This window comes from Parasteatoda tepidariorum, chromosome 1, assembly GCF_043381705.1.
Source record: "Parasteatoda tepidariorum isolate YZ-2023 chromosome 1, CAS_Ptep_4.0, whole genome shotgun sequence".
In the NCBI taxonomy this organism is placed as follows: Eukaryota; Metazoa; Arthropoda; class Arachnida; order Araneae; family Theridiidae; genus Parasteatoda; species Parasteatoda tepidariorum.
In genome coordinates this window covers 8718882-8728560 of record NC_092204.1, presented here as the reverse complement: position 1 = coordinate 8728560, position 9679 = coordinate 8718882, and positions in this window count along the sequence as shown.

Genomic DNA, 9679 nt, shown 5'->3' with positions numbered 1-9679 from the left:
ATCTTATTAATGATTTTTATCAGATTAAACTTACTAGCCTAAATTTGTTATTTGTATACAACTTGTTTTTACTTACACATGAAAAGTTTCAGTTGGTGTATTTTCTAGAATTATGTTCCAAATGTATTTCAAAAAAAGTCATAACTTTGTTTTTATATTTTTATCGCAGTTTTAAACACATTTTACTTGAAATATACTTAAAATACAACATCATGGTACTCTCCAAAAATACGAAATAAATAACTGTAATTTTAAAAACATTATTACGTTATTATTATTTTATAAATACAAAAATATATTTACTTACTCATTCGATCCATATGCATGAATGTTAAACCGAAATATATATAATATATAAATTGTATTTAAGCAATTTTTGATTTTAATATATATTTTAACTTACAATTGTTCATTATTTGAACTAATTTTAAAATATCTCTTAAAATATTACATTTTAAATTAAAAAATTTCAATTTCTTACATTTTTAACTAAAGAAGGAATGTTCGAAGTGTAAGAATGTGTACTAAGTAAATATACACGAAGTACGTACAAATACTTGATAAATGGACCGGATGATTTTAGAATAAAAATAACATTCTAGTATCCTTTTCATTCGCTTCAAAAATATATATAAATAGGAAATAAGTGTCAACATAGCTCCAAAAAAGGCGTCCATTTTCTAGACTTTAATGAGAAGAAACAATAGTGATTTGAAATAAAAAACAATATAAAGTTGAAAAAAAATGGAAAAATAAGGGTGAAAAACTATAAAAACCACAGTAGCCGAGAGAGAAAAAAAATCCTGCTTTCCCCCTCTCGACTATATTTTTTCTTGTTCTGTTTGTCATCTTTTTTTCGTCCCGCAGGGAACTGATCGTAAAGACACGGTTCCCAGTAGAACACCGAAGTCAAGCATCACTGGCTGCAGTCAGTAAGCGGGTGGGTGACCACTTGGATCAGTCTGCGTAGGGACCGAGGGTGCGCGGTATCGGTCCTCGTTAAACTGTTCTACCGTAATGTGCTCGACTTCGCGTGCAGGTCGCCTGGCTACCAAATCAGGGAAGCCATCCCCTCTGCAGAGGATCAAAATTGCGATGGCAAGTCTTCGGATCATCCTCATAGATATTTCCTAGACCGTCGCCAATAGCTCATTGTGCAGCTCTAGTGCGACGTAAATAAAGTGCCTACTACGACGTAAATAAAGTATCATCTTTGTTTCTCTCTCGGCCGTTGTGATTTTTTTTTCTAATTTTGTTTCTCACCTATAACTTTCAATTTTACGTTTTATACTTCAAATCACTTTTGTTTCATGATATGAAACAAAAGTCTTTAAAATGAGCACCTGCTTTTGAGTGCTTGAAACATGTCCTATTTATACATTTTTGAAGTGAATGAAGTTTTCTAATACCATTCTGCTATAATCTTATGCATTATAGTCATGTATTGAAAGGGATACAGACTTAGAATTTGAATGCAAAAAGCGTCTTAAACAAAAATATACCGAACCCTACAGAAACACTACTTTAAACGACAATCGCAATAAAATTTTAAACACCAATCACATACACACCTTACTTAAAAAGTATATCTCTAGTATAAATATGGCTGAAACAAAATTTAAAAAAACTATAAATGCCAACTTCTTCATTACTTTTTAATCTTACTCACTAACTTTAAAATTCCGACCTATTTATGTTGTGCCTTTTAACTCCAAGCCATTAACCCAATCCTAACTTTTTTTCCAAGCCGTTAATGTTCTTTTGCTTTGAAAACATTAATAGCAATAATAGCCATTAGAGTAATAAAAATGTTTATTACACCTTCATGTATGATCTAGCATCTTTAGTTTAGAGTACTAGACTTTTATGTATCATTTATATCTATTCAAACAAAATGTATTAAGTGAAATAAATGTGCTCTGTTATACTCGTAGAAGATAAGTACTTATATGTAAGGCTGGCAAAGTTCGTCAAAAGCAAAAAACAAAAATCACTGAATATATTAACCTTTTTAAGTTTTTACACCGAATTAGCAGTATATTTCTACATTATTCAAATATTTGTGAAAAACAATATAATATAAAATGTATTAGAAAAATTGTTGTTAATAATCTTCTGTATATTTGATACTCCATTATCCCGCTTGATGATCCTGCTTTATCCTGCCTAAACTATTTGGAAAATGTATACCACATGCTTCCACCTTTATGAATTAAAGATACAGAACTCAAATCCTTCGGGGGAAAAGGTATGTTTCTTTCGAGTATTATTACATCCTGCCTAAACTATTCGAACCATATTTACTAGATGCGTCCGCCTTCATACATTAAAGGTAAAGAATTCAAATTCATCTGGAAAAAAAGGTATTTTTATCTAAAAAATTATTACGTCCTGCCTAAACTATTTAGACTATATATACTAGAGGCGTCCACCTTCATTTATTAAAGGTAAAAAATTCAAATTCTTCTGGGGGAAAAAGGTATGTTTATCTAAAAAATTATTACATCCTGCCTAAACTATTTAGACAATATATATTCGATGCGTTCATCTTCATACATTAAAGTTAAGGAATTCAAATTCTTCGGGAAAAGTTTCTTTCGAGTATTATTACATCCTGCCTAAACTATTCGGACCATATTTACCAGATGCGTCCGCCTTCATACATTAAAGGTAAAGAATTCAAATTCTTCGGGGGAAAAAGTTTATTTAGAAAATTATTACATCCTGCCTAAACTATTCGGACCGTATTTATCAGATGCGACCACCTTCATACGTTAAAAGTAAAATATTCAAATCCTTCGGGGGGGGGGGGGGTTTATNGGGGGGGGGGGGGGAGTTTATTTAGAGGATTATTATATGCTGCCTAAACAATTCGGACCATATTTATCAGATGCCACCACCTTCTTACGTTAAAAATAAGGAATTCAAACCTGCCAAAAAGGTATATCTATTTATTGAAAGTCTATTTATGTGTCTGATTGCCGTAAAGTATCGTCTGCACTATCTAATTAGCATAATTAAGGTTAGGCCCTCGAACGATTAAACTCCAGTCCGATTACGCAAAAATCCAATCTATACACCAAAAATTATTCTGGTTGTTCACTCATTTTTTAATTTATTTTTTACGGTGTACTACGATTTTCCACGTGAAATAAAACTCGTAAAAATTCGTAAAAACGTAGTTTAATTTTAAAGAGCTTTCTTTCATTGCCATCGGAAATTGTATAATTTTTTTTCAATTTCGTGCTTTATTTAGTTATTTATTTACTTATTTATTTATTTGTTCTTTCTAACAAACCTTAGATGATAAATTAAAATTAGAGAGCCTATTTTCCTATTTTTCAAAAAAATGGAAATGAAAGTTTCGCTTTATTAGATTAAAAAAATATAGCGGTTGATAACCTAAGGAAATTCGAAGTCCTACTAAATACTTAAAGAAATTCTCAAACTCTTAGAATATCAAGTTAAGATGTTAGTAATTTTAAATAAGTAATTTTTCATTTTATTAAGCAGATAGCTTCTTCTTCTTCTTTACTGACTCGGCAGTTCATTGTAGGTCAAGCTCTTCTCTAGAATCGGTTTTCCATAAACAATTACGTTATGTTCGTTCAATCTGTTAATCTAACTCTGTTTAATCTAAACTGAATTAAATCATTGTGACTTTACTCAAAACGAGGAATTTTTTATAAAAATGGCTGCAAAATACTAAAAACATTTATGAAAATAAGGATTGCACAGATGTATTAGTATAATTTTCTTTTTAAAAAAGTCCGATGGAAATTTTTAGAGAAACAACCGTAATGTTTAAATATTTTTGCTGCCACAGCACTGATCCATGGCCTACTATAAATTTAAAAAAAAATTATAAAAATTCATTGTAATTTTTTTAATGTATTGCATATCAATTCAAAATTCCAAACAAACTTAGAGCAGAAAAACAAAAAACAAGCAGCTTCAAAATTGAATCAAAAAGAATATGCAGCTTACCTAGAAATGATTGCGTGAAAAACTGATTCGAAGAGGTTTTATTTATTTATTTATGTATTTTTTGCTTTTTACTTAAAACTCCCGAATATGTCTATGAATATTCTTTTGGAGTTTTTTTTTGTAGATTTTTTTTACCAATGATTTTGAGACACATATCATTTTACATTTACATTTTGAGAAGAAGGAAAACAATTTAAAAAAAATGACTAGAAGAAAAGATTTTTTTTTTCTTGTCAGTGATATTGCCTAATGTGACTGTTGTTTCACAGATATGATACGGCAAATGATTTTTCTAAAAACCAATATTTGCTTATTTATATAATTTTCTACTTCTTTCTTATAAATAAATAGTGGTTTTGTTGAAAATAAAGAATTTTTCTTCTTGTTTTAGAACGCAATATAACACAAACAAATCTTCATCAACTTACCTTAAATTTATACTGTATATTTAATGTTAAATTTTTTAACTGAGATACGAAATATACCTTTTTTTATTTTATTGCACAATTTATATATATATATATATACAGTGGTGGCCAAAAGTGTGGACATTTTTTTAAAATTTCATGTTTTTCAAATTTGTGTGCTTGTTGAATATATTAATTTTCACTTAAATACAAACGTTTACGTATCAAATTGAAGGTAATTTAATGCAAAATTTAATAATAAATGCAGTATTACAATATCTGTATTACAAAAAAAGTTATGCAACTAATAAAGATCTATCTTAGATTTGTATTTTTTTTAAAGCGATACTTACACAATCAATACTTAGTAGGATAACCCTTATTTTCTAAGACAGCTTCACAGCGTCTTTTCATCGAGTGAACGAGTGTTTGGAGTTCATCTTTCGTAATCACATGGTGCCAAGAATCAATTATATCTTCAATAAGTTGTCTTTTATTGGAGGGACGTTTTTTTCGTACAAGAATTTTCAAACGTCACCACAAATTTTCAATTGGATTGAGATCAGGGCTGTTTCCGGGCCATGGTAATATATCTGTGCCTTTATTTTGAAAGCATGCTTTGCATACTTTTGCTCTGTGGCATGGAGCTGAATCCTGCTAAAAAATAAATGGTGCGTTGATGGGGAAGAGGTCCCTGATGGAAGGTATCAATTTTGGTTTCAGGGCAGTTTCGATGTATTTTTTGGCATTCAGGATGCCATCAATCACTTGAATTCGGCCCACACCATCTGCAGACATACATGCCCAAATCATGACATTTGTTGGATTTTTTGTAGTTGCGTCAATGCAATCAGGATGAAGTGCTTCACCTCCTCTGCGTCTCACGTATTTTCTACCATCACTACCAAAGAGCGATATTTTACTCTCATCACTCCAGATTACTTGCTCACTCCAGATTCCAGATCACTCCAGATTCCAGATCACTCCATTGATTTTCTGACCATTTAATGTGTTCTTTTGCCTACTTAACTCGTTTTTCGCTTTGCTTTTGATTTAAAAATGGTTTTTCCTTGGAATTCTAGCTTGTAGTCCAAATCCTGATAATCTTCTTCTTATTGTTCTTGAACTTACTGCAATACCCGCTGAATTCATTTCACATCTAATGGCATCTGATGAAATTTTTCTATCTTGAAGGCATAGCCGTTTAATTTTTCTATTGGTAGTAGCACTTGTGCATTTTTTTCGGCCTGATTTGGCATTCTGAATGCCAAAAAATACATCGAAACTGTCCTGAAACCGAAATTGATACCTTCCATCAGGGATCTCTTCCCCAACAACGCACCATTTATTTTTCAGCAGGATTCAGCTCCATGCCACACAGCAAAAGTATGCAAAGCATGCTTTCAAAATAACGGCATAGATATATTACCATGAGCAGGAAAGAGCCCTGATCTCAATCCAATTGAAAATTTGTGGCGACGTTTAAAAATTCTTGTACGAAAAAAACGTCCATCCAATAAAAGACAACTTATTGAAGATATAATTGATTCTTGGCACCATGTGATTACGAAAGATGAACACTCGTTTGCTCAATGAAAAGACGCTGTGAAGCTGTTTTAAAAAATAAATGTTATCCTACTAAGTATTGATTGTGTAAGTATCACTTTAAAAAAATACAAATCTAAGATAGATCTTACTATTAGCTGCATAACTTTTTTTGTAATACAGATATTGTAATACAGTATTTATTATTAAATTCTACATTAAATTATCTTCAATTTGATATATAAACGTTTGTATTTAAGTGAAAATTAATATATTCTACAAGCACACAAATTTGAAAAACATGAAACTTTCAAAAAATGTCCATACTTTTGGCCACCACTGTATATCCTGGGTCCTGACGACCTCCGGATGTGAAGGGGAGAAGCTGCACAGTGGTCGTGAAATGTCGTACAGCCGCTTCGCGGGTCGGCTGGCCATCTGTGGTGGCCTAACCCTTTTATTATATTTAAAATTCTGAAGTTTGATTAAAAATGGTCTAAACGGTCATTCGGATACCAGTTAAACTACTACTTACTAAAAACTTATGATTTTATTTGGTTTTAACTCCATTAAATTTAACATAAATATTTTGTAAGCACAAAAGAAAAATGTATAAGCTTACCGTCAAAGCCATTTTGTTCGTCCTTTGTCCAGCGCTTTAGATTAATATGTCTCTAATAATTTAGTCTTTGAAGAAATAAAAATATAGGACGAATATAAAAACAACTCTAATAAAAAACCAATAAAAAAACGATCTTCTTAAGAAAACTGTAAAGTGAAAGTGCAACTTAAAATTCACTTAACCACAAAAATGATTCATGAGATACTTCATATTAACATGATCTCACGAAATAGACGTTTAAGCATAAAATTTGTGTAATGAGAAACCTTGTTACTTCATGCATTCATGTCCAATCAGTAAGTTGAAATATATTACATTATTTCAACTAGTTATCTTATACAATAATAAATTATGTATCATTTTAATCAGAAAAAAGAAAGAAACAGGCACCTTTGAACAGTATACAGCCCCTGGCCAAATTATTAGACGTACTGTAAGATTCTATGTAAAATCTTAATTATCAGGTGATACTATACAGCTTTATTCTCTTTATGCGACTGATACCGATTTGCACTTGTTTACGTTCGTGTATCAATTGATTAACATTGAAATGCAATACGTTAAAAATAAATACAAATAGGAAGTATATAAAAATTCTCCTGTATAATAACCCATTACATGCATGTTTAAATATAAAAGTATTGCATATAAACTCGTGCAAAACGTGCAATTATTAAAACACTACTGTGCGTCTAATAATTTGTTCTAATTATTATAATATACTTATACAATACCTGAAATTATAAATATTCTATATCTATATAATATATCGTCTAATTTCTATATAATCTTAATTATTAGGTGATACTAAACAGCTTTATTGTCCTTACGTGACTGAAACCGGTTTGCACTTGTTTACGTTCGTGTATCAATTGGATAAATTAGACGATATATTATATAAATATGGAATATTTATTATATCAGGCATTCTATGAGTACATTATAATGATTCAACCAAACTATTAGACGCATTGTAGTGTTTTAATAATTACATGTTTTGCGCGAGTTTATAGGCAATACTTTTATATTTAAACACTCATGTAATGGGTTTTTATTCGGGAGATTTTTCATATACTTCCTATTTGTATTTATTTTTAACGTATTGCATTACAATATTAAGCAACTGATACACGAAAGTAAACAAGTGCAAACCAGTTCCAGTCGCGTAAAGAGAATAAAGCTGTATAGTATCGCCTGATAATTAAGATTTTACGTAGAATTTTACAGTGCGTCTAATAATTTGGCTAGGGAATTCAAAACGCGTATAAAGAGAAATCTTGTTATTTCATGAAATATACCCAATGAGTTAAACCAAGTTAAAATATATTACATTTTAATATGTTTATATTATATTAAATATAATATATTAAAACCAAGTTAAAATACATTGCATTATTTCAACTATTTATCTTATACAATAATAAATTATGTATCATTTTAAGCAAAAGAAAGAAAGAAGCACCTCCGAACAATATACATTTATTCGTTGAAATTAATTATACTTCAGAACATACAAGGCGTCTATAGCATGACTAACTCGTTTTTTATTGACTGATTTGAAAATCAAAAATCTTAGTAACAAAGTGCTGTAGAGGAATAAAACAAACTATATATATTGGAGCCGTGATAGCTCAGGGGATAGAGCGCTCGCCTTCCAAAGGTGAACCTGGTTGGAATCCCAGCAATGGCTGGTTGATACGAATCCGCATCCGGCTTGCACCGACCACAGGTTAAATTAACCTAGGTTAAATTACTCTTGTCATGCTAATCGCGGGAGGTTTTCGTGTTTCTCCTCTTCACCTAACTCAAGCGCTTGTTAGTCCCATCAAAAAGTCCTCCAAGAAGGCAAATTTATCCCCATACTTGATCCAGGAGTTCCCTTGTCTTCTAGATTGGGTTCAAAATGTCAAGGCTGCGGAGTTGAACATTAGTAGTCGTAAACCCAAAATATCGGGTCTGCTGTTCAATGACGGTAAATAAAAATGATAAATAAAACGATAGATTTAAACAAACGGTAAATAAAACGATATATTTATGTAAACGATACATAAACGGCAAATAAAATAAAAACGATATATTTATTGTGAGAGCTAAAAAATATGTATGCATAAATTTTGAAATTTAATTACAAAAAATTCTAACAGATAACGTTGCAAGCCAAAGATAGACTTTAGCATTCAGTTCCTGCTTTAAGATTTGAAAGAAGACTGTCGTATTGGATTCCAAAATTTTAAAACCAGGTGTACCATTTATTTTTTTTCCTTTATCGCCTTTTATTTCCGAGATTTTTAATTTTTGTAATCAATAAGTCATCCGCTGGGCAACCTGTAGGTATGTGCAAGTAGTTTCTAATCTAAAAAACAACAAGTCATTGAGCTATTATTTTTAAAAAATAGTCAGCCATTTTTTTTAATTCTGCTGTCTAAGCAAGGCAATCATTGTTTTTAAAACGTGAATCTAAAATTAGGAAATAAGTGTTGCAAGCTTTCAACTGATTTGACGAAAAGAGAAATATATAATGATGCATTTTAGAAAAAATAAGACAAGTTGCATATCATTAAAAATACCATATGGTTGTTAATATATTTTTATTGTTGTAAAATCTAACAAATTAACCAGCGAAGTTCAGTTTATAAGATAGGTAAATAAGGGACATCAGTTGATAAAAGTAATGGCCCTTTTTAACAGATAAGTATGGTATATTGCATGTATAAAACTTATAAATTTTTAAAATTAGTAATTCTAAAACATCATAATTACCCCATGACATCTATTTTCATTGAACATTTTTTCTTTGCTTAAAATAGTTTAATTAAGATTGATTTTCGACAAAATTAAATTTTAATGAGAGAAAAAATTTAATGAAAAGGAAATTTTACTTGAATTTTTTCATGACAAGTTAAAAAAATATATATAAGAAGTAGAAACTTGCTCTAGCTTGATCTATGTTTTATTATGATTATGTCAACCTACAGAATTGTTAAAAAAAATTTTAAAAGTATTTCGTGATGACGCCACTAATTACTTATGTTGTTTGGTGCTATTATGTTTTTTAATCGTTAACTGCAGTAGGATAGATAACGTTGACAGATCCATGGAAAAATCCTGAATAAATTAA